The 27346-nt window shown below is 34.3% G+C and overlaps 1 long non-coding RNA gene across 1 annotated transcript in view; it reads left to right on the top strand.

Moving 5' to 3' along the window:
• The window catches only part of LOC120358196, a 77386-nt gene extending 50973 nt beyond the window's left edge, over positions 1-26413 (top strand). The window contains exon 3 of the long non-coding RNA XR_005575145.1: positions 25026-26413. This is a non-coding gene — a long non-coding RNA (uncharacterized LOC120358196). The remainder of the gene's footprint in view (positions 1-25025) is intronic.
• The last annotated feature ends 933 nt before the right edge of the window (positions 26414-27346 follow it).

Below are 27346 nucleotides of genomic sequence, written 5' to 3'. Positions count from 1 at the left end.
TCCGCCCTCGTTATTTCCGCCAGCGACGGCGAATTCTGTTTTTAATTAAAACTATGCCTATCGCTCACGAATTATGGTAGCGTCGCCGTTTCCGCGTCCGTAAAGTCTAACCGTGGCGGAAAAAAAGTCGTAACCCTTTTGTTATTGGCCGTCGCTGTACTTTACGCGACGCGCGCCGCTGCATCCGGTGATATTGGCAAAGACGTATTTGCCCATCGATCACTATTTCGTGAAATACCGAGTGACCGGGCCAGTGTAAATCCGTCTCGGATTTATTTGCTGTCAGCAATAAATTCGAGAATCGCGAAATACTAAACGCATCCTTTATTTTATTTGTTTCTTTTGATCGGGTAAAGAAATGCTGTTTCGCACGTTACATGAATTACTATTTCAATATTGTAACATGTTCGAGTGTGGACATATGATACTTTTATTTTTTTTCCCTCTTTTTTCCATTTTCGAAAATATATTTATCGGAAATACAGCTTTTATGCGTGTAACACTAAATATTGATTTCGTATTTGAAATCAGAATCTTTATTAGTTTATCCGTAGGCTAACATTAACAGTGATGATGGGTTGCTCAGCAAATCACTTTTTTTTGTTTAGTTTTTAATTATTTTGACGAATGTGTTGTTTTTTTCTTTATTACATATTAATAATCTAAGAAAAATATAAAAAAATTACATTTAAATTGAGAAAAACGGCTAACCGATCGAAAACGAATCTTAATGCTCAATAATTTTCGAAATGAATTCATATACATTTACAAATTCACATAAGCGCAAACGTTTCCACTCATATATCGAGTCCTCTTCAATGTAATATTAATGAGCTACTTAAGGGAGTATAATTTGCCGAGTTCAAATAATTGTAGTCATTATCTCGTCTTATGAATAATAGTATGGCCATGATCATTAGTGTAATAAAATTTCAATAGCCAAATTATGTGCTGTGTAATCATTTGGTATCAATTTAAAAGAGTAAGCTTAGACAACTAAAACGACCAAATGCCATTATCTGGACTCAGCGGTCAAGTACGTGTTAGAATAAAAATGTGTGTTGTGATATTGATTCTTCGCGGAGGTTTCATAAAAATGCAATAGCGAAGGTATAAAATTATACCTGCATACTTGTTTCATGTTCTAAGAAAACCATCGCTCGAGTGGTATTTCGGGACTTTCGGCCCTCGATTACGCTAACTACGAATTCATCGACAAGAAACTCACCGCGATTAAATGCACGTTAGCCGGCCTGGTCCGCACAGCTTAATCCCCGCCGCCGGTCTTTTACCTATTTGGAGAAAAGCGGTTAGTGCCCGAAGGGCCACCATCTCCTTCACTAAAACTGATAGAGGGACGTCATTTGTCTCGACGACGAGCTCGACCCATCGGCGCATCGATTTTTGTTTGATTATCTTGTTAGGAACGTGGCCGGAACCGCGTTGTGTCTGTGTCTTCATTAAAGTCCACTCGACCGCGCGGTCGCCGTGGTCCGAAGAGGGCAGAAACAAGGGTGGGAAGCTGAGAGGAGTTGCAGCTTCGACACGATGGTCCACCAAGAGAAAGAAATAGAGAGAGGAAGAGAGAGAAAGAGCGGGTGTGCAATATTCATCGACTAAAAATACATCATCGGCGCTTCTGCCGATATTGAAACGAGCGCAGTTTTAACATCACTGTTTACCTTCCTTCACCAGGCTTAAACTGATTGCTCGACAACTAGCGTTTCAATTGTATCAATCCCGCGCGCTGCATGTCAATCGGCGCATTTGTGATTTGTTTTAGCGAGTTTTGGCAAGTGACTCAGTGTTCTGAAAATGGTTAAATAACAGGCATGTATCCAAAGAGATGATTGTACTATTTTACCTTTTCATTAATAATTAATTGTACAATTCGGAGACCAAGCATTCTCTTTTAACAATAACACTTCTTGCTGCAAAATGTTTTTGCCCCAAGTAAATTTCTTTATTTTTTTTTATTTTTATTCTTCTTATTTTAATTTTTTTCAAGTTTTTAGTGTACCAGTGTTATTAAAAAAGCATACTTTTGGTAAATATTAAATTATATTTAGTTCATCTAAAATTTGTTTGAAAGAAAATTCCTTAATTGAAAACTATTGCAATATAAATACAATCATAAAATATAAAAAATTATTTACGTAATGAGATCGAAAAGTTTTCGGATCAACCATGAAAAGTTCGACATGATGCGCAGTATTATTTACGTAATTACTCAAATATAATTGATAGTATAAATTTCTAACTATATTCATACACACGCGCATTTTTCAAGATTTCGTATTTCAATGATTGGAAAAAATAATAAATATTGTACGCTAAATAAATAAATAATAATATTGTACGTAAATAATAACGTTAAATAAACGACAAAATGCACGCAATTTATACGCTCATAATAAACAATTTTATTACAATTTAATATTCTATTTCTCAATCCGTTGTATCCGCCATTTCGATTTTTTTTGTCTTGACTTCAGTTTTATATTTAGCGATCCTCAAACCTTCAAAATAATTAGACAATATATGTTTTATTTCTCAAAAAGAAAATTCAAATTCGAAATTGTTAAAAAATATGATACTATTGCTCATTTTACGATTACTCCGAGCCAGAACGACGATGCTAAACTTCGAGACGCAGACCGAGTTGCGCGGAAAACGAAAGAAATAATTGGAACGATCTCTCGAACGTGTTCGATGTGGCTCACGCGAGATTCGGAGGGCTTCTCGAAAAAGGAAGGCAATTATCGTCTTCGAGTGCGCCGCGCAGATAAAGTCGGCCGATATAACGTCGAACTGCAGACTCTCACTGTAATGAAACAACGCCATCGTTTCGTATTATCTGTGTCTTTTATTTGAGTTTCGCGTATCTCTCCTCTTTTTTTCTTCGCTCGCAGAATCCAGATCGAGATGGGGAATGTCTCATTATCAATATTTGATCGACTCTACTGCGCGATAGCTCTCTTTCATTTTAATAGAGTTAAAATCAGATATCTATCTCTTATGTCATTATACTTCTTGTAAATCCAGTGTCTTGATATATTTGCTTCAAATCCGAAATCTCAGTCTTTAATCTGCACATGAGTTTCCAATGAGATTGAGTTTATAGTGGCTAAAGTACTTCAATCAGGATTTGAATCTAGAACTACATTCTATGTGAACGTTTTAGTAAGTTTGACCAACGAAGTATAATATATAGGAATGGACAATTTTGCTGAAATACAGATCTGAAAACAATTATGTTGAATTATTTAAAAATTTATATTGAATGTTTAAACTGGTTCCTAGAATGTCAAAGTTTTTATAGCAGTATCATCGTGTTTGAAGATCTATAACTATTATTTTTGTTTTTTTTAAATTGTGTTATACATTTCACAACCTTATATGCATATTAATTAATATATACATATTTTAAATACATATATTAAAATAAGACCAACACAACAAAAAGAAAAACTGCAATCAAGATTTCAAATATTAAAAAGTACACTGTATAAGTATAGGTACGCTGAAAGAAAAAGTACCAAATTTTAATAAATATTTATTTGAATAATACTAATATTTATTAAATGTAAACATATATTTATTTAATACAAGAACCACCAATTTAATTTAAGTATCATTTTTTTATAGATTAAATATTTATTTATCATAAATAAATGTTTTATTATTCTATTTAAAACAAATATTTATTAAAATTTAGAAAATTTTTTCTCTCAATATGTAACAAATATACTTAAACATACATAAAGGTATATAAATAAATAAATAATAATTCTTGTTTATTTTATGTGAGACCAACATAAATTATCATGTTCAGAACGATCAAGTGGGTAATGAAGGTAAATGACAGAGGTTCTTCAAATACTAAAATTTCATTTATTTATTCATCAATATAATCGTCCAAAGAAATTACTGAAGAGTAATGTTTGAAAGGACGATATTTCATTTTCATAAGTATATTATCAATTTTATAATTATAACATTCACGTATCGTGTTAATCCCTCGTGTGTACACATGTATGCATATGTAAATTAAGTAGCTGAACGATTTGAAATTCTTTGGACGTGATTAATTAACGCATTCTTTCGTAGCAAATACAGGCTTGTTACGCGATTTTAACGACCGTTGCGAGATTGTAGCGTGGAAATCGGGCTGGCTGCTAATTCGCTTCATTAAGCGTCGTTCAGCGGGAACACCATTGACAAATGTCACCGGTATTTGCATTTCGGGGTTGAGTATCGATCGCGAAAGATATCGAGAGCCGTGTTATTTCACGAAACTGCTGATACTATCTTAATTGGACATTTTACAAATCGAGCTATGCAAGAATTTAATCTTGCAATCGTTCGGCATAAACGAATATGCGGATTAAAATTATATTGAATTCGAATGAGCGACGCGGTCTTGATATTTAATCACGAATTGATAACGATGTGTAGTTTCAATTACAATTTAAAGAATATATCAAATAGAATCTACCATTGAAATTATTAGCGACGGGATATTCCATTGTATGGAAAGGTATAAAAGGATTTACTTTTGTTCTAAAAGAATTGATAAAAATTTGAAAAAATTTAATTGCTTAAAAAATACATGATTTTACGCAAAATATCACGTTTCCATTATCCAGGACAAACGTAAACATTACTTTTCCGTTTCTATCGACATCGAAATTGAGACTTGCTCGTTCAAATCGTTGTAAGAAGTCTTTGGCGAACACTCGAGTAAGAAGGTTACAAGAAAGTTACAATTACCCCTCGCTCTCTCTCTCGCTTCCTTTCAATTTCTGCTCTCGCATAATCTTACACTGTATTCTCGACGAGGAAGTGTCCCTCAGACGGTCCGCGAAAGTCTCTTCGTTCGCTCTAGTGTTTGTTCAGTATTCACTTAGAGTCTCGGACCTCGGCCGCCGGCTCCCTCGTTTTCTCTCCTCTCGAGCGACGACCCTCTCTTCGCGCGGCCCTATCCCCCGTAACGTCTTTCACCGTGCTCTCCGCGGACAAAGATGAATTGTCGTGAGAGGCAAACTGCACCTTTGTCTCTTCCCCTCAAAGCGTTGTCGTGTGGGAAATATCGCGGCTTTTGCCGATGAGTACCGCTAACTAACAATAAAATCCACTCGCTTTGAGGAACGCCGACTATGAGTCTCGTAGAATATCGTAAATTCGGCAAATTTTTGTTCTCTGAGTAACATAAACATTCTGGAGATTACTTAAGAAATAATTAACTCCGCCGAATAATTAACAAAATTAACATACATTTGACACCTTGCTTTTAATGAGTGCAAGTCTGCGTGTGGCGAGTACCGTGGAAATAAAAATTGCATTTGTTGATATTTCTCATTAATTTACGAGCTGAGTAATTACTGGATTACCTTTTCCCTTCAGTCTGAGAGTCTAAAGTCGTCCGCCAAGGAGGACTTGTCGCACCGGCACGGCGGAGAGCATGCAGTCGGCGAGAGAACATTGCGTCGTCGTCGCGGCGAATTTTTCTTGCTTCAAACGAGGTGGATAGATGTGAACGGGAGAAGTCTTTACCGTCAGTTTATACCGGGTGACTTGAGGTCGAGGGAGCAGAGTGAGCTTTTGTTGCGGTTGAAGTATCCGAGAGCAATGCATCAACCCTATCCTCCATACCTCTCGCTACTTTCAGTCCTATAAGGAACGACGACTCCCTCGTCCTTCGACTCTTTTCATCCAACTTCTTTATTCCTTCCATTGCCACGGTTACGTTGCCGCAATATCTTAAAAACGCAGTCACTCTCGAGCGTACTCTCCAAGTTCGGGACACCTGTTAGAATTTTTCACTCGGCGCACAGCAATGAGAGGAAAAAAAACTCGTCCGATTTTAGATTAATGATATAATTTTATTGCTTCAAGTACATGTACAAAAATGTTTCTTGTCTCACGGCAGCTGTCGCATTTATCAAACTCATCGAATGTGTGTTAAGAAGAAATTCAGAATAAGGTATCGATTTTGAATTTATTAAAGAATCTATTATTAATGAAGGGAGAGAAGGGACGATGTGATAAATGATAGAACATTCAATAGGTCGCGTATGAAGCTATTTACGATTATTCCATTATCTTTTTATGAAACTATTTGCATCTTTACGATATCAAAATATCAAAAATGACGACAGCTCTTTCCCCATCCGACGCGAGAGGAGCCGCCCAGCATATTTTTCGCGCGGCTCCTCTCGCGTCGACATAAATTTCCGCGCGTGTCTTCGCCTTCCTAAACGAATCGCGCTTCGTGGCGACCGTGTCCGTTTCTTATTTGAACGATCCTCATATACGCGCGCGACAATCGCAGATCGCGGAGATTAGGGCACGCTCGACATCTCGGAATCGCGAAATTCTCCCTCGAGGAAAGTTCTCGACGACGATGGTAATGGATCCGAGACCGGTGCCGGCGGGGCATCCGAGCGCGAGAGGACGAGAGATGAAACGTTCCGGGGAAAATTTCGCTCGGCGGTTTATACGACATTCTCTAAATTGGACAAACCCCCGTCTCGTACATCGTGATATTTTCGCTTATTATATCATTATTATATATAAAAAGAATAAAACGTAAAACGCGGTTATATTTTAATTATTGTTGTGTAAAACCATCGTGCGCTCTAGCTATTGGCAGGAACAACATTTCTCTTTAATTAATCTGCTTTTTGATATATATATATATAAAATATATAGGGGAGAGTAGAGTAAATATAACCTCACTTGTTTCAAATAGGACCATTTTAATTTAAATGAATACGATTAAGCAAATTTACGTACCATTTATAATGTAAAATCCTTATAAGACACTGAACACGCGACAGCAGTTTGACAGTTCTCTGTCGCAACATTCATAGATGCAAACGGGTATTTTTAGCGTTTGGACGATTTTTTAAGAATAGGAAATTTTTATAAATTATTATTTAAAGTTGTTAAATTTTTAAAAGGTAATTGATTTAAGATAATTAAGCGGTGTAGAATTCAAACATATCAAGCATTTTATGTTTTATGATCACTTTTGCGGTTTATCGCAAAATTTGTTACAAAGTTTGAAAAAACTAGTGTCCAAATCGGAATTGCAATCTGATCGTAGCACTGACGATTGGCTTAAATTAGTAAAATATTATGAGTTATCAAACGCGAAATAATTGAATTTTTATTTCAACTTTAATTATATAAACTGTTACTAACTTTATTTCTGAATAAAATTTTTATTTTTGTCTTTTAAATTACTTGTTTTTACTTAATACTAAAAAAGATCGTAAACATCTTTGAAAATTCTATCTAAAAGTCGATAAAAATAGGAGTGTCCGATTTGGATGAGGAAGTAGTCTGACTTGGAACTATTGTTTCCAGAAAAAGCGTTTTTGTATTTTCCATTATAGTTCAACAAGTGAAAAATACGTCAAAATGGTCTGTAACAAAAACGAAGGAAACTAAATTATCTTTCCTACTGCACCTTCTGTTTTACGATCGGACTTTATTTGCGCCTTATAGAGAGCAAAAACTGCAAATAAATCTGATTTACCCCGCTCTCTCCTATAGATAAATAAAAAATGTTGACAAATTTTACATATAAATTGAAAATATTCTACAATTTGGAATTTTTATACAAGATCTAGGTAGACATAAAAAAATGTCTTTTATATTCAATATTTCAATGTTCGGTTTGCATTTACTTTACAATATATCTTTAGATAAAACATTACTTTGTTGATTACCAATTTTTTATTTTTGTTGTATTAAACTGCCTGGCAGAAAGAAAACGTGATAGTTTGAAACAATATTTTTCAATAAAATAATATTTTCTATGGTTACACTAAATAATACTCAATAAAATAAAACATTTCTTTACATAAAAATGATATAAAATAAGTTTGATTAAAATGAGAGTGTTATTTTTTACAGTGTAATTTATTATTTTAAATAATTATTGTAATCATGTCTAGTTTTCTAACGTAGTAAGCTTCCGGGCTTCAGTTCAGCTATTAACAATGTGTAGGTATGCACGTCATACTAAAATCTAGTGTTACCGAAACTGGTTGCAGTTTAGATCTCCAATTTTCTTCTAATTCTAACATCGGAAAAGTAATTTGATTTGTTCATTTCCAAAAACAGATTCCATTAAAGTTTATTTTATTAAACATGAATACTTTGAACGATATTGTTGCATTTTTATAAATATATGGCTTATTACATTTGATATCAATGCTTGCTGGTAAATACTTTATTGTAATATTTTTTGTTACAAGCAAGATTAATAAGTTATTGAAAAAATAAATAAAGTAAGGTATATTTTATTTTAATAAATAAATATAATTAAATTATTTAAAAAACAATTAATTTGTTTTATTAAAATAATTCAATTATTTTATTGACGTAATAAACTCGAACGCATAAATATCTTTACTGAAAATATAGGTTGGACTATTTTTATGCATAAATTTTTTTAATTTAAGAAAAATTATTTAATGTAAAAAAACATTTTTTTTATGTGTAAATTTATTTTTATTTGAATATTTTACAACAAAATGACCCGGATAATTCTGCGCCAAACCTTTTAATATGAAAGTGAGACTGATCTATGCGCGAGCGTTTTCTTCACACTCACACGTAATTTAATTTAATTTAATATTTCCCAACGCTGTCGGCAATATCAGCGCGATGTAAGGATCTCAACCGCCCACCGAGACGACCGTTTTTATCGAGTCGTCCTTTTCCGTTTCCCTCCGATTTCCCACGCGTCTCACCTTTCTTTTTAAACCGTCTCGCAAACGTTTTGCAAATTGAACGTCTACCGACGCGTTTCACGGTCTGAGAAAAACTGCAAAATCTGAAGAACGTGCCGGATACTGAGAATCGGAACGATTCACTGACGTGACGTGCCTTTAGAAAAAAAAAACCACGGGCCTTCCATTTTATAGCATGAATTTATTATAAGGCTCGATTAAGCAAGCTGAATTTTGTAGAATATATTAGCAAATATTAAAGGCTGAAAATTGAAAAGGGAGGTGTTCGCGATGCTTATAGGTCTGACGTAAATAAATACGTCAGTGATTTAATTTTCAAAGTTATCCAAAAGACAATAAAATATATAAATTTATAAAGAGCAATGTTAAGAGATCTGATATACTTAATTAGAAATTTGCATTTACTTTTCTGAAAATGTAATTTCCACAAATGTCAATTAACTAGTTCTGTGCAGGATACAGAACCAACGCGAGAGTTTAAGCAGTATTTACACACAAAGAGCTCGAGTGAACCGAAATCCAGCTAAACCTGGTAAATTGGAATTATATCGAAATTTGCATTTACTTTTCTGGTGAGTTCTTTGGCAATCAAAACAGTGTCGTTGTTTACCGTTTGCCTGGCTCGTATCGGGCTTTCGGCTTACATCGATCGCGATAACATCCTCGATGGGACAGTATTCGAAATAGAATTATGTACATGTAAATTGTACACATACACGCGCACATACCGAATGTATCATACAATACTTATTTCACTTTTGGATATCTGTACTCACATATTTCGCTATAAAGTTCTCTTGAAATGCTCGCTTTCCATTGTTGACGATCGAAATATTGAGGAATAAATTAGTAAAATAAAGAGCAAGCGAATATTGAAAAAGAGAGCGTCGTGTTGCGTGTATTTTTCAATATACGCCGTGAAAATTGAACTTAATTACTTCGCGATTAATGGATGTCGGAAGTTATGATTTTTTCAGTCTTCCCGCTCGCTCAGTTCGGCGTGGCATATTGTTTATTGAAGACTATTCAGCGGGAAATGACGGGGAACGCATCGCCATCGTTTATTCATCGAATCCCAGGGGGGACTGTCGAGTCGCGGGCGTATTATTCGTCGGAGCAAAATAGGTGGGCACGAGCGCTAAACTTCGGCCAGAACAGCGCGAACAAAGCGCGCGCGGGTTTTAATTTTCCTCCTATAAATCGCGAGATATGATCTGTACGAAGATTTAACGTCGTCCAAAGTGAATGATAATGAGAAACGAGCCCTCTGTCCGACTGTTTTCGCCGGCGATATATTCCCTCGTACATGAATCGCGTTTTACGCGCGCTCGTTTCGCTTCACTTTGGTTAGGAAAATAGCCAAGTTAATGAATGGACATGAGGAATGTATCGTGTTTATCGTATTTTTCAATTGCCCACTTTAAAGCCAAATTACGGATGCGAATAACATTATATGTTGATTATCATTGTCGAGCGTATACATTAATAGCGTATTCAGCCTGTTGAGAAATGATTATGATATGCATAAATGTTTCGATAATTTACGTCAAAACAATTGGAGAGATTCTAATAAGCGTTGAGCATTTTGCACCACTTAATTGACATTCCGAGGAACAAAATGCGTTTTATCGGTGTCACAAAATATTACGTATGATAATGAGATTTTCTTCAATTGCTGTTTATTTTAAGTTTACTCTGACACTGTGGAAAACGATGCCTTATGTATGAGAGTAACTTATCTTTCATGAGGACATGTAATATAAAATGTTATCTGCTCGAAAAATTATGTAAGAAGTTTTATGTAGGGAATTATATAGGAAATTTCCACTTTTAGAATGAGAGAAAGAGAGAGGGAGAGAGAGAATTGTTTTAATATTTATATGACTGCACGCGACGTTCGGCGATGATCAATAATAATTCCTGTCGTGTTATTTTGATACCGTCTCGTATCAATTCTACCGATCAAAGTGGACCACTAAAAGTCAGGCAATGCAATATGCAACCGATAATCATATCATGCCTCTGTTCTGACACTGCAGAACATTTCGGTACTGAAATGCATACAATTTTTTTAAAACGAATTAAATTTATCTTATTTATTGAATGGAATAATGAAATTACCACATATGAAAATACACAAATAATTTCGTTATTTTCAATATCGTGGTCAGTCTTACCAAATTTGTCAGTATAATTAATTGTCACGCGATAAAATATGCAAGCTAACGTGTACATATTTTATATTATGTTTAAATACACAAGTAGTGATTATGGCGTAACAATTGCGTGTTTGCTCTCTATGATAAAAATCCAGGTTTAAATCCATCAAGAACGTATCAGATTTTTAATTAATCACTTGAAAAGCAGAAGATTTCTTAAAAAGCAATGGCAAACTATCAAGAGTACCTTTGCCAAGACACCATGATGCATGAACATGTCTCAAATGGAGATCATGATCTTCAGTCATAAAGAACTGACAAGAGATTAAATACGTAAAACTTCTCGTTTTGAAGTTGGATTACTTTATCTCGAAAAGAGGCTTAATGCGATCAACTGACGGATAACTATGATTCAAAACAAATTCCTCGAAGACTAAGATTAAAATCCGAATTTGTCGAGAACTAGGGACTATAGTTGGCTTTAATAGGGATAAGTTGATCGATTGGATCTATATTTGAAATAAAATATTGAAGATAACTATAATCGTGTTTGTACTTGCAGCAGACACCGCTGCTCAGTTGCCTAAAATATTTCGGCACAGATGCGTGTTGTTTACGTATTACGTAGCGTTATCAAAGAATCATACAGTAAATATTCTAGTATCTTTTATGTTCTTAAATTGTGCAATTGCCTGAGTTTATTTTTGTGTTTGTTTAGACAAATATAGATTTCATTAATATATCGTTGTAATTTATTTTCGTGTCTATCTTATTATGTGCTTATCATAAATTTTTTCTCAAAAATGAAGTAGTAAGATCAATGTACCCTGGTGTGTAAGATTAGAAATACATGTGCTAAATAATGAATGATGAATTTTATAATATTCTTTTCTTGTTCTAGATATAATACATAATTAATAAATAATTTGGCAGTTTTCGAGAAGCACCTGTAAAATTAAGTAATTTAAAAAAATTAATATTATAATATTAAAAATTGAGTTTTATTCTATTTTTTAATAAATTATACTAATTGTAAAATAAATAAAAACGTATCAAAATATATGAATAAAATATCTCAAGATATACTATTTCTTAATTACATACCAAAGCTGTAGTTAACTTGCCCTGGAGTTATTTGAGATTTTTATTGACAAATAAAAACCTATTTAACAACATTAAATTATTAAATCAGTTTTCCGTTATTATTAAAATATTATTAGATAGTCTTTGTAATTGAAGTAGGATTTGCTTTTCGATAAATCTTTCAGGTTTGTTTGTAAAAGTTCAGAATTGAAAAGTTGGTCAACCAGTCTCAGTCTCCCCTATGTCTAACGCGAGAACAACGTTCGTAGAATTAAAAGCTTCATTGGGTCATAAAAGAATAGATGCTTGCGTTTGCCTGTGTAGAATTCATGACCGCGGAGACCGAGTAAGAACTTAATTACATGCTGACGTAAAACTGACGGATAAGAGAACTCTCGACTGCGAAACCGATCGCAGCTGTCGCGGAAGACTACTTTAATGAGCTATCGTTTGAGCCTTTACTGCCGCTCGTCTTCCGCCGCGGAAGTTACGGCCCAAACTTCGTTCTCGGTCCAGCCGGCGCCTTCAGGAGCAATCTCATCGCCGTTGTCAGACCGGGCTGGAGGATTATTATTTCTGTTGCAGAAGCCCGTCTCATTAAGAACCTAGGAAATTACCCTAAAGTCGGATTTAACCTCTTTGCTCTCAGCGTCCCCAATTATAGACTTTATCTCCATTTGTAGGTAGGTGTACTAATCGATCTCTACCGCTAAATAACCACTTATAATATATACAGAAAAAAGTCGCTAGTACAAGGACAGCTCTTTTAAAATAGCATTATTTCTCGGAAAATAAACATTGCATTGTATTAATATTGATAGATCTGCTTAGATAATTAAAGAAATAAAAATCCCTAGATATTTATAGCTTTTCTTCTACATAAAATCTGTTAAAAACGAATTTTTGAAAAGCGAGAATAAAATTCGCACGATTTTCTTTTGCAAATTGCACAGTTTAAACAATAGTGAGTATATTATTGATATAATATAAGCTTCCTAAAATTGTTCTGTTAATATTTTTCATTTTTATATTTTTCCCGTAATGCGGTTTGAAACAAAATTGCTGTGCAGCGTAAAGCGGACCATCTTTCTGAACAGATAATAACTACGAAATCTTTAACTATATTATTGATGAAATGTTTCATGAATTTTTTTACATCTTTAATACCTTAAGATAGGAAAAATAGCGCCGGTCTTCATAGATCCACTAATAAGGTGCTAAAAAAGCATTAAGTAGGAGGATTTAATTTTAACTTTTTTTATTTTATAAACTATGTTGTTTAATAAAAAGATGTATATTATTATTTAATATATCAATTTATTTTATAATTAACTCCTACCCTACGTGATCGTATTTCAAATCTGTTATTATTACCTATCGTGCTATTTTTGGGGCTTAATTTCTCAGACACTCTTTTTTGGTTACGTTGCGAAAATATTAATTTATTATTATTGTAAGATACGAAACAGTATTATAGGAGATTTTCTATTTTATTTTCATGTTTTTAAAGTTTTATTTTTAGCTTTTGTTTAATAAATATTACCTGAAAACAAAGTGATATGCCCGTACTGGTGACTTTTCTCTATTTATTCTTGTAGGTCACATTGTTAAAAATACACAGCAAATTTTAGGTAGACATATTAAAAAAATTGTATGTTATCAAAAGTGAACGAAATTTTTACACATACTTTTCAGTAATATATACGAGTGTATTAAATTTAATATACTTGTGTAACTTACAAATACATTAAATTTCATGATATTTTTAATAGCATACAGATTAATATAACTATGCTTTAATAAATTGATAATGTGTGTGCGTGCGTGCGTGCGTGCGTGTGTGTGTATACACACGTTATCAATTTATTAAAATGTATTTACATCAGTCTATAAATATATTTAGAAAGAGTGCAAGAAGTACACGAATTTTTCAAACGCAATTTTTTAAGTTATGTCCGAAAATTTTGCATAAGATTAGTTGTCGTTCTGCACGATACTGCATAAAAATGCTGATATATTGAAAAAAAATCTATTTATGCAAAAGATGATAAAAGCATGCGCGCTAAGGTTGCTCGCGCAGGTTCAAAAATGAAAGATCTAAAAACGAAGAAACACACGTGATACGTGACTTAGGGTAGAGAACGTTTGTTTGATAGAAAGGGGGAGCAAATCGCAAAATCCGATTTGTGATCTCATAGCGAGCTTCAAGCTGCGGATTCTGCGGCGATTTTCTTTACCCGCGATTTTTTGCTATTCCCGGAAAGAGAAAAGCAAAGCAAGTGATGTTTAAGATGATCGGAAGTGATCGTGTTACACTTACATAAAACGTGAGAACAAATACGAATCATCCCTTATTAATACAATGAATTTTCGAAGCGCGTTAATTATTAATCAATTTATGTTATTGATGTAGAAAAAACGCGTTTCTATCAGCGAGGATCCATCTTTATTTATGTCGTGAGTAAATCGAATTTCCTTGGCTCGCTCCTTACTGTATTTCTTTTCTCTTTTTTTTTACTTTCACTCGCGTTCATCTCTCTCGCAGAAGACAACTGCCGCGCAAAGAGGTTTTGCCTACGGAAAGACTAGGAGTCGAGAATGGACAGAACGAAACGGGGGTGGTGGAACGGAGGGAAGGAGCGCTCGGTATAACTGCAACTGCAAGCGCGCCGCCTCCGGCGGTACGAGGGAATATATTTCAATCCTTTTCCATCGCTTCGTCCTCGCTCCCATTCCTCGGAGTCTCCTCCCACGCCGAAGTCTTTCTTCTCTCCTTCGTGCGACAGCTTCTTGAACTTACCTATCTAAAGAAGGATTCTTATTCCGCCATTTAAAAATAAACTGTACATCTTCTACTCGAAAGTGTGCGCAGGATATATAATACATTAAGGTATTAAACCCGTCAAATTTCCTGAGATGTATCGTTTGAGAATTTCGCCATTGGCACGTCGAATAAGCTCCAATATAATTTCATCATCGTATTACTTATCAATTTTTGGCTCGAAGTTGAGATCGTATTCTCTTTGGTGCATTTGCACGGAAAGCTTATCCAATTAAAAAAAATAAAAATAAACAGGTACTATTAAACATTATTAATCATAATGTAGACCCTGTACACGAAATATGTTTACCTTATTACTTGTATAACAATGTCGAATATTTGCTTGCGTTGTAAATGTAATAACACACACTAATTTTTATCTATCCCAAGTTAAAATTGTACTTTTACTTTCGACTTCAATTAGGTCTATTGAGTACTTACTTTATGCCTCGAAGTAGTAACATCGGGAAATATTTTACTTTGAGGTTCAAAGAGTTTCTGTTAAATCTCTTGCAACCTCTTAAAACTATCCACAAAGACTTTATTATAGTCAGTAAGTTTAAAATATGTGCATTTGCATGTTTAAAGTATCAAAATAGGCACAAAGAATCTAATTGAAGTCGAAAGTAGAAGTAAAATTTTGTCTCGTGGATGTCTTCGTGGTTATTTGCATCATTCTTGAAATTGCACATTTAGCGTCGCGAGATGCAAGTTAAAGAAATTATGTACATACACATTTATCTTGAAAGATTGTACGTAATTTTCGAAAACTGCGAGATATTTTGAGCTCAATTTAAATATAAGAAATTGCGGAATATTAATAAAGTAATCCTCGTGTCGCTTTTTCTATTCTCTGAAAGAATCATTGCCCTTACACCCTCCGCGACCTCCTAACGCGAAGAACCGAGTCACATCTTGATTGGATTTTCATCCGTGAACGTTTTTATGAAACATTCGTCTCGTTCTTCTCAGTGGCGGTTACTACGCCAAGAAAAGAGGGTTGTCAGCCTTGTCACGTGTGTCTACCGATCAGGTTGGAACGAGTAGAATTTCAATGAGCAGATAGTCGTGAAATTTTATGTCTCCGTCGGAATCCTTATTAAAATCGAGGGCGAGGAGAAGCGTGGCGCTCGTCGGGCGTAATTAAATATGGTTTTTCAACGGGCGCGTTTTGCAATCTGCCGGATCTTCCCAGATCTCGCGTTCCGCATGGACGTCATCACCTAACAGCAGAAACAACAATTCTTTTCGCGCAAGAAGGGTTTTACTTTTTATCCCGCCATCAAATGACAATTACGAAACCGGGCATGTAGACTCTCGAAAATTGGCAGATTGAAGTTTAATGACAAATTCTTTAATTCAACTTTGATTTACTTTAAAGCGATAAAGTTTGCGAAAGTATTTGCTTCCAAAAAGAAATGAAAACATTTTGTTTGTTGGAAATATTTTGAATGTTATTCTGCGCAATATGTAAAAGTGACAATTTTGTGTGTTGCGTACGTATATTTCTAAAATGTCATGAATTATTTCGCACTCGCGTCACCAAGCGACCTATTCCTGTGTGGCATTAATTATGATTAATTATAAGTCGGCCATATTCGAGCGTTGAATAAATTCAATGAACACAGAGTAGATCGTAGATTTTATATACTAGACTCTCTCTCTCTCTCTCTCTCTCTCTCTCTATCAGTTATATTTATTTTAAAACATAAATGAACATACGTATGCATATATAGATGAAAACTTAAACACGTTAAACATGCTCATCAAAGTACATTAACCAGTAATTGACTGGCTTGAAATTTTCTCAAAATTAAACTTAATTAATATTACAACCTCGTAATATAATCATATATAGTTATATGTGAAAAATTTTTTTTACTAAAAATATAAACGAAATGTCTTATCGGTACCAGCTAGATCTTAGTACTGATATTTATTGTGTGATCTTATACCTTTTCAAGTTTACGCAATTCTCTAAGATACCCGCCCCGTAAAGTCGGAAAGTCTCAGATTTGATCCCTAACTGAAGTAAATTCTTTTTTTAGGGAGAATGAGTTCTCATATTTAGATACTTGTTAGTATCATTTATTATGATATTTTCACCTTTCGATCGATGTTCTCAGTTTACTTAAAATTAATTGCTTGACATAGGGTTCGACCCTTCGGGAACCTTAGACACCTCTGCTAAAAGATGCAAAATAATTCTTTCATCAATTATTCTTGTCATTAATTTTTATTTTGTAGCTTTCCACAATGATTACAGTAATTTCATCAAACATTTAACTCTTTTCTCTCTTTCTCTCTCTCTCTCTCTCTCTCTCTCTCTCTCTCTCATTCTTTCTCTTTGCATTTAAGAAGAATTCCGCCGCTAACGGATTAATGTCGCGCGTAGCGGAATGCCGCCGTTACGTAAAGTCGTGTACCAAAGGTAGACCGCAATGTCTGCGAGGGGACACAATGGTTGCGGGACACGGAGGGAAGTGTATACTGTGGCGCGGGGTGGTCGTTCCTACGGAATACGGGAAAGAAACGACGTTAACAAGTCCCGGTTAATAATGCAGCACCGACGAGCAGGCGCTATGCACTATAGTAGTGTACACAGATAGTCGCCCCAGCTGCCTGCGACGTCGTATTCGTCGTCGTCGTCGTCGTCGCGCTGCGTCTTCAGGAAATTGAGAATCTCTCGGGTCAACGGAGCAAGAACGGTGGCACGAGGTGGATCCGCATGAAAGGCTAATAAGTCCGCGCCACGATTTATCGTGCCGCACGTACTTACTTTCGCCCGCTCGGCTTCGAGTTAATTAAATAATCGTCCGACGTTTCCGTTTTATTATCGCAGTCAGCGACTGCTACGGTGTCTCAGCCTCTCGATATCGCGTGACGTTGATAAAGATCGACACCCATTGCGTCAGATAGCCCGAGCTGCCCTTTGTGAGCGTGCATTTGTGACGTTGCCTGTGCGAAGATTATTTTCGGAACGCAGGAGGGAGCCCTTGGATGTAATAAAAAGCTAAGGGCCGGGATAATTTAAGGAGGTGTCATGGAAAAGACCGTTAGCGTGGAGACTCGACAGAAAGAGTAGAATAAAATAGAATAAAGTACAACGGAATAGAGGATAAGAAGAAAAATTGTACAGATTAAATAAAAGCGACGACGGGAAATGAAATAACGCAGTCTTCACTTATTAAAGGGTTATAGAGATGTGCGATTTTGCGATTTATTGCTGCTACCGCAATTTTCTTTTCAATCGCAGTGATATACAATTCGCATTGGTGTACAAATAGATTTTTAATTGCGATTTTGCATGCGATTTCAAATTGCGCCTGCGATTTAAATTTTCAAATGGACCTCAAAATCGAACTTTTGTAATTAACTATTTATTCATTGATAAACGTTTGTAAAGGAAAACTGCAAACATTTTTGTTACAAAATGCTTTTTAATGAAAATTATGTATTTATTTCATGATTTAAATATTATGAATGCACATTTGGTAACTATTATTTTTAACATTAGGTTTAACTAATTGGTTTGCAATTTATTCTCTTTATTAATTCGTGAAAGTTTTGTAAACTGTGATATTTAATAGCGTGGAATAAAAAATACATAACAAATATAGAAATAAATGACCAAACAGAGAGCATAAGATGTTCATGTGAATAAATTATTTTAATATTAATTTAAATTGAAACAAACATGTTTTGGATTTACTTAGCCCTTTTCAGTATTTATGATAAATAATCAAAATGTTATTTTGTAAACATTTTACAACAGTTACAGATAATATTAACGTTATTGTTGTATATAAATAAACATTCTGTGAAATTTTATGAGAAAGAAAGTGATTGTTTGATTAATAAAAATATATAAATTTAAAATTGTTACAGATAATATAAATTGTATACAAATTTAAAATTATTATACGTACACAAATTCTTATTTAAGATACAGAGAAGATGCATGCAAATATTGAGAATAAACATTTGCATATATTACATTTAAATATAAATAGTTTAATATTTACTGTTTTCTTTAACTTAATAATTCTGAGTGTTATTTTAATTATTATGATACTGTGAAAATTTGCGGATGTAATGAGACTAAGTGACTTTATATCTATAAAACGGAAGATCGTAGCGACATAGAACAAAATGCATTTTAAATGTAATAAAAGTTCATACTTTCACGTAGTGTAAACGAAATTAAAAAAAAAATTTACTACAAGTGTTGCAATACCATAAAAACCTTTAAAATCATCGTTTTTTACCTCTTTGACATTATTTTTCCCAAAATTTCAACATAATACCCAAATATAGCAACAAATTCATGTTCAGCGCGCAAAAATTTATAAAAATTACTTAGCCTTATTACATCCGCAGAAAAAAACGTTTATTTTAGTAGACTAGTGTAATATTATGTATAGTGTAATATTTTATACAATTTTTTATGCCGTATTAGCAGTGTGACTAACGCAAAATAAAAAAAACCAAACATAATTTTCTTTTTCATAAAATTTCATATAATTCAAAATGTTTACAATATAAATGAAACGTGATACAAAATTGTATTTGTTACAAAATTACATACAATTTAAAATATTTTAAATTGTATGCTATTTTGTAATAAACACAATTTTGTATCACGTTCCATTTATATTATTAATCTTGTATATTTTATATAAGATGAAAACCGCGATATGTATAACATTCACCACGATTTTTAAGTAAATTTGCAATTACAATGCATTATTGTGTATATCGCACATATTCAGTTATAGGAGAATTAAAAAATATTTTTTAACAATATGTAAAGTTTTTATTTGAAGAGGTAAATATAATACATTTCTGATTTATTAAAATAAATCTGAAAAATAAAAGAAAATGTTAACAATTTTTAATTAATCGGATAAATCACGTTTGAAAGAAATACTTTCAAAACATAATGACACTTTTTTTAATGTATTGTAATTTTAAATCTTTTTTAACTTTTTTAAATTATATTTTTAAAACAAACGCATTCTATATTTATCTCTTTAAATAAAAAGTTGTAAGTGATGTTGAAAAATATTTTTTTCAATTTGCTAGTGTTCTATAATTAATGTCGATAGCCAGTGCTTTGATGTTATTGATATATTGAAAATAATCCATAACTACGCACCTTAATAAAGGCTAATTTGCTTTGATAATATATACAGGTCTGTAATATTTTTTTCTGTTAAAATATTAGAGCAAAGGCTTTTCAGTATTTCAATTGATAATAAATTTCGACCGCCCAAGAATCTTTTCGGAAACAATAGAAATATCTCATAAATCTTCACGAGCGATATTTTCTATTGATGTAGAATTCGGCCTGCTCTTTATCAGTTTCTAAAAGTGAGTGAGATTACTGAACATGTCCGGCTATACATTTCAAGATAGCCTTACGGTCCAAGGAAAGTCCTATCGTCCTTTTCGAATGAGTGTAGCTCCGGTCTCTAAGTGAAACGTATGTATATAGGCGCGACCGAGCTTAGGGACGATAAAACTACTGGGTTCGCGTAGCCATAAGTATTTATTTGCGCAGCGTGGAATCCGGAAGAGAGAAATAGCCCGGGATCCGAAACTCAACGCGGACCTATCGATGAAACGTGTTTCTGATATTTATCTTTCTCTCACCATCGTTTTAAACCGAGACGTATCGCTAGGACGCTTCTACATAATTGAAAAAAAAAAAACGCTACTGATCTTAAAATAAATGACAAATTGCGTTTCGATTTTAATGAGAAAGGTTTTTCTTAAAACTTATTTTTCTTATAATGCATGAAGTCTTTTTTTGCTAATTTGATTTTTACATTTGTTTATACCTAGTTATTACATGTTAACATATCAGCTTATTATTAAGAGTAAAAAATCTCAATAATTACATTATATAATCAATAATAATCAATAAATTTCTACAAAAGTTGCATTTTGTTTCAACACTTTTCTATAAATTAATTCTTAAAAACGTACTTTTTTTCGGATCTAACAAAGTAAAGTACTTTCTTAAAGAAAGATATAGCGTGCAAATAAATAGAGTATATAAATTTACTCTGTCTGTCTCTCTTCTGTCGCGTTTGCAGTTAAGTACACGGAAAAATCAATAACATCCAGATAACGTACGGTAACGAAAAACTGTTCCATTTACAAATGTGTAGCGCAAACACTTGCGGGTGAGCAGCGTTAATCGCTTCTCGCACTCGCGTGCTGTTTAACGCAGCGTAACGGCAGCTCGCTACTCGTTACGCGGAAAACTTTACGTTTACCACGCGCGTGAAGACGAAGGAGCGTACGCGCGCGAGAGGCGAGAACGGGAGCTATTATTGGCAGGCAGCCGTGGTAAACCACATAAATCACTTCGCGCACCCGAAGTCCGTGTTGATTAGCCGTGATATACCATGGATGTCAAGCTGCGAGTTCACTCGTTGCGAAAGAATCGATTGAGACGGCGATCTACTGGGTGTCTCAGGTATGTCACCCGGAAACCCGTAGACTTTCTTGCAACGGATTACGTTATATTCTAGTTATCTGCATCAGTGAAATCTTATTGTTTTGCAATGTGGAGAGAGTTATCAAATACGTACGACTTCGGTAACTTTTTGTTATTGTCGAAATTTAGTACTTATTTCTGTGCAAATAAGCATTAAAAATTGTAATTTGACAGATACTTGTTACTAAAATATTTCACTTTTTACTAATAACAAATTAATTTATTACAAATCTTTTTGCAACATTGCTGCAAAAAGTACGATTTAGGCAATCGATAGTCTATTATAAATCGTATTTGAGGGTTTTCTAAATAGTAGCGTTTTTTTAAATATTAAATTTATAAATTAAAATAATTAAAAGTGTTAGGAATCATGAATTAACACTTATTTTATTAATAATAAATCGGAAAAAGGATTAAATATATAATAATTAGTAAATAATAATAAAAGGAAATGATGATGAAATAAAACTGACCTGAATTTATTTATATTGACATACTTTTATATTTGTATTGATTATTAGTTTTATTATTATTTCAATCTTATATTAATGCCATTTATATAATATTTGTGGTGGTACAATTTAGGAAATTCGACAGATTTTATAAAAATATTGATTTAATGTGTATAATAATTGCAAATGTATATACATGTACAATTCGTGTAAAATATTTTACAATAATCTACTTTCATAAAAATATAAAAATTCAATATAATATTGTACGATTATGTAATTAGGCTATACAAATTGATATAAAAAATTAACATCAATTGTACTTGATTTTTTTAAATGTTGTTATTATACACAAAACAAGATGTAATCTATTAATTTTTGTCTATATTACTCATTCCATTATTTTACATTTTTGTCACTAAATGTTAATTATATTAAATAAAAATGTTAAATATTGATGAGGTAGGTGATTTAGGCGACCGATAATACGTATCCATCAGCTCTCACCTTCGGAAAAATAAGGATATAATAACCGGAATTGAAAACGATTTTCTGAGAAACCGCTCTCACTTCATTTTTGTGTTACAGTGCTTGTCACTTTTAAAATCTCTTCCACACGCTCCCCATGCTCGGGAAAGAGGCGAACGAATAGATTTTTTTTTTCCACGCGCTGTAATATGCGGTGATATCCGTCGAGGACGATGGTTCCCGCAAACGACGCACCGGATACCGATAAAAAAAAAAGTATATTCTCGGCCCCGCGGCAATCGAATAAAAATCTCGGGCGCACGCCGCCGCCACCGCCGTCGCCGCACCGGTCGGCTCGCTCTCGCAAACGCGATGAACACGGCGAACGCGCGCGCGTTGCACACCATTTCTCTTCCCGCGGATATAAAATCGAAACGGGATACTTTGCCTCGACCGGCTAGATACCCGGGCTAGAAAAGCGATAAAGCCAGCTGGAAGCTCGAATCGCGTGCGAACGCGCGCGATCGGATTTAGTCCCCGAAATCCACACGTCTACGCCGAAAAAATTCTCCCGTTTATTCATTCTAAATTCATCCGCCACGCCCGAATGCTCGGCCGATGTTATCCCGCCGCACGCTGACGCTGGCTGGCTGCGTCGACAGAATCCTCGATGCAATCTCAAATCGGTGTGGAGGAATCTGGAAAATCTCCAAACAGCCGTCAATGTTAATATGGGAATTGCCAGAAAATTTTCTCTGATTCAATAATTATTATTTCGCCAGGCTTTTTTTTTGCATTTTAACGTCTAATATTTCCGGCAGATATAATGAGTATTAATCGGCAGATATAATGAGTATTGAAAATTAATCAAACGGAAATAGCCTTTGTGAAAAATCTGGAATTACACGAAACCATACAGCAGCAAATTTTTTATAATTAAAAAATTGTACTCACGTGCTGAATGAAATTGCGAATAAATAATTCAATTAAATTAAATTCTGCGAAACGGTTAGTTTAATTTTCTCTTTCTCTCTCTCTCTTTCTCTCTTTATTGCATTGCATTTTGTTATAACAAATATAAAATTTTAATCATTTCATCGTTGATGCGCTTTGCGCGCGCACACACACACACACACACACACACACACACACACACTATATATTAGAATTTTAATTTTTTAATTATCAAACGCAAGGACTAATTTCAATAAAGATTTCCAAAATATTTGAACGGTATATTTATTACCGCTTTCATTACGAATCACGTTTCTGGATTAGTTGAGGAGTGATGCTGAATACAAATTTCGTACACTCGCGGATGACACGTTCACGTGTGTGTATGCGCGTGCGGATGCGTGGATTAATGATCGAATGTCCGTGGTATCGTTGCGGTCGTGACGAATGGATCAAGGCTCTTCGGTGTGACCAGCGAATGGCGACAGACCCCGAAGAGAAACGGTCTTGGAGACACCATTTACGGCGAAACGATAGAAGGACGCTCGAGGGGCAAGTTCTTCTTCCATATATGCCATGGCGTTTACTGTCGATCGATGTGACGATCAATTTTTAAAACCACCTGAAACACTCGCTGCCAGATGCTATTAGGATACTTTAGTGTTCGCGACATGTCGATGGCCTATCAATAACGTTGACGTTCTCTCTAATCACCGTATGTAATACACTTTATCGTATCTGCGAGCCAATTTTTTTTTAACGGCACGCACGTTCATAGTTCTTGACAATTTCGCGTCGAAAAAATGTAATTATCCTGAGAATTTGAACGCCATCTAAAATTTTCGCATATGAATTCCATGAATGCTACCATATAAAGTCACGAAAAGCGCAATTCACATTTCAAAACCAAGTATTTCAATTTAATTTAATTTAATTTTAACGTTATGTGTATTATATTCTTTTTATTTTGCCGGAATTTAGTCTTAATTATTTTTTTTTTAGTTAAAACAATAATAATAACGGTGCGTAATTTGAACAGCTAGAAGATATATATAAAATTACATTTGAAATACTATTTGTACACTAATCGGCGCATATAAAATATAACAATAGACTACATATAGACTTTTCATAACTTCTGTTCGATAGAGTTCTAATTCGAGGGCCGGGAATCGCACCCCCGCTGCTTGGGATAAATATAATTTCTTATTTATATAAATTTAATAATCTTTCTCTCTTTTATTCGATCTTACCGCAATAAAATAAAAAAAGTTACTTAAAGAAAATTTATAGTATAAAATGTTATACACATCTAGACAAAAATTATATTTAAATTGATGAAATTGTTTTCGTTGATTTTGTTAAATTGAAATAAAAATATCTTTGAGGAAAATAAAAATTTATTTGATTTCAAGAAATGATCTTATCAATCATTCTTAAAGTAAACAAATTATTTGTTTAAATGATTGGTTTAATTTTAATAAATAATTATTTAATTCAAAGAAAGTATTGGCAGAAATGTAAGACACAATTTAATTATTCTGATTTTAAAAATATATTTCTTTTATTATAAAAAAGGTTTGCGTTGCACGACAAAACATTTCTTTAATTCTAATAAAAGGAACCATCATAAAATTTCTGCAAATTAAAGAAATTTTTTTAACAGTATAACAATGTACAAATTTTTTTGAGTCAAACAAATATTTTTTGATTTAAAGAAATCTTTCTCTAAGTATATAAAAAGTAATTTTTGCAATGCCGATTATTTTGAATACAGTTTTAATTTTTGAATCTTATGTTTGTGTGTTACAGTATCATCGTAGCTTTGTGGCTGAGTAACCGCTTGTAAGTACTTCGCTCGTTACGCATCGGTCGGTGAGTCAGTAATAATTTTTTTTCATTATATTTGCATGCTTTTCAAATGTCCTGCGCAGGATCAAAGTATTATATTATCGCGCGATTGTATCCGTATTTTCGCGAGTGAGTGAGTCAATCTGAGGAAGAAAAGGAAGTCTAGAAAACAACTTTGGGTGAGTAATATTTGTAACATGTACTGAATGTATGTATAACATATCCATACCAATCGATGGATATCGTATGTTACAGATATTCTTCGAGGTGGAAAGCGACGAGAAGAGAACATCATCCATCGTCGCCGACTTATAATAAAATAAACGAACCGCAGCCGGTTCGTCGCGTCGCGCGTTTTTTTTCCGGGAGTGCCGTTTAAGTATTGGACTAATGAACTTTTCATAACTCCCATTCGATAGAATCCTAATTCGAGGGCCGGAAATCGCACCCCCGCTGCTTGGCAGTGAATATCCTCACTGGGGCGTTGCGCATGGTGGGCGTGCGCGCCGCACCGCGACGTTCCATGCCGAGTGCCCGTGCACGAGGTAATGCCGGGCCGTATGTACGACATGTTCGTGTGCATGTTGCGCGGCTGTCTGGTTGTGTGAGTTTACACGCTCTTTCTCCGGCGATCGGTTCGGTCCTAAGCGGTTAGAGTTCGGATCGGTTGCCTTGGATTCGCACGTTTCTCTTGCTTTCGTCCACCATCCTAAGGCTTTCTTAGATCCTTGATACCTTTTTTGGATTCTTTGGATCTGGGGTTCGAGCTAGGTGAATGACGTTTACTCTGACTTGGTCAGAACTTGGCCTTGTAGGTTAAGCTTGTGACGAGAGGCTGGCTCTCATTTCCTGATTCGTCTAAAATGCTAGACGTCGGTAATGAGTACCTTCTTCTCTCGTCCTGCCGGAGTGTCTTATCGACGCCGCTTGGATATAAGATCCAGTGGGACTGATTAAGATGATCCGTTGGCTGGGCGTATGAACGAGTCAATTTTAGACGTGATTTTTGTGAGACAAGAGGCTTCGGATTCAATGCCATTGATTTCGTCTTCTTCCGCGTGGGACTTACCCTTGTTCGGGGGCGGGTACGCGTGCGTTCTACTCGTCGACTCGGGGTGCTGAATTCACGGGAATCCCTCTGAATGGGAACTCATATCATGGGTTTTATTAACCGGAAGTGCCGCAATATCGCGCGAAAGCTTTATAAATAATTAGTCCACGCGCGCAAATTTACTATATTATTCGCGAGTGTTTCGCGTGTGCAACGAAAGGAAGAGGCTTAACTACCTGGAGGACTGAGAGGAGGAGGAGGCCTGGGAGAGGCATCGGGCCTCAGCGGAGCAACCTTGGAGTAAATTTTTTATTTATATAGATTTAATAATCTTTCTCTTTTTTATTTGATCTTATCGCAATAAATTTAAAAAAAGGCTACTTATATAAAAAAAAAAGAATTTATATGAAATTTTATACCCAAAGAAAAGTTATGTAAATTGATAAAATTATTTCTTTAACATAGTTTTTTTAAGTTCAAATAAAAATAGAAGATTGCGAAGAATAGAAATTTATTTGATTTTAAAAGATAACGTTATTAGCCTTAAAAAAAAAAAAATTCTTCAAGTAAAAAAAATTTTTTAACTGTATAGCATTGCACAAATTTCTTTAAGTTAAACAAATATTTTTTAACTCAAAGAAATCTTTCTTTGAGTGTATAAGAATTAACTTTTAAAATATTAATTATTTTGAGCGCAATTTTAATTTTTAAATCTTATGTTTGTGTGTTACAGTAATCACCGTGGCTGATTACTCCGCTCGTTGCGCATCGGGTCGGTGAGTCGTAAATCAATTTTTTAAATTATATTTTAAGGTTTTCCAAATATCCTGCGCAGGACAAAAAAAAATGATACTAAAAGAAAGAGTTTTGAAATAGCTACCAAATGTTATGTTATGTTGTATGTATGAAGTATATAACACAATTAAAATCGTAAAAAGACCAATATTAAAGACTCCGAAAATAGCTTAGTAGCTAACAGAAAACAAAACATGGAATAACAAAAACGACCTGCTGCTTCTCGAGATATTTACACGAAAAGGTTTTATAATGGCAAATTTGCATTGATACTGATAGGAAAATAACGTCGAGTTCTCTCATGTGCATACAAAATTGTGCGCGAGAAAACTAGAGGATTTGGTGCTCTGCACGCCGTATCGGTAACGATAAACACGCCAGACTATAGACATTCGAAGACGTTTTCAACCGTCGCGCGACTTTACTCCCCTGGCTT

The sequence above is a fragment of the Solenopsis invicta genome, chromosome 6 (genome assembly GCF_016802725.1).
Source record: "Solenopsis invicta isolate M01_SB chromosome 6, UNIL_Sinv_3.0, whole genome shotgun sequence".
NCBI classification, from domain to species: Eukaryota; Metazoa; Arthropoda; class Insecta; order Hymenoptera; family Formicidae; genus Solenopsis; species Solenopsis invicta.
This window is presented reverse-complemented; position numbering and strand designations above follow the sequence as displayed.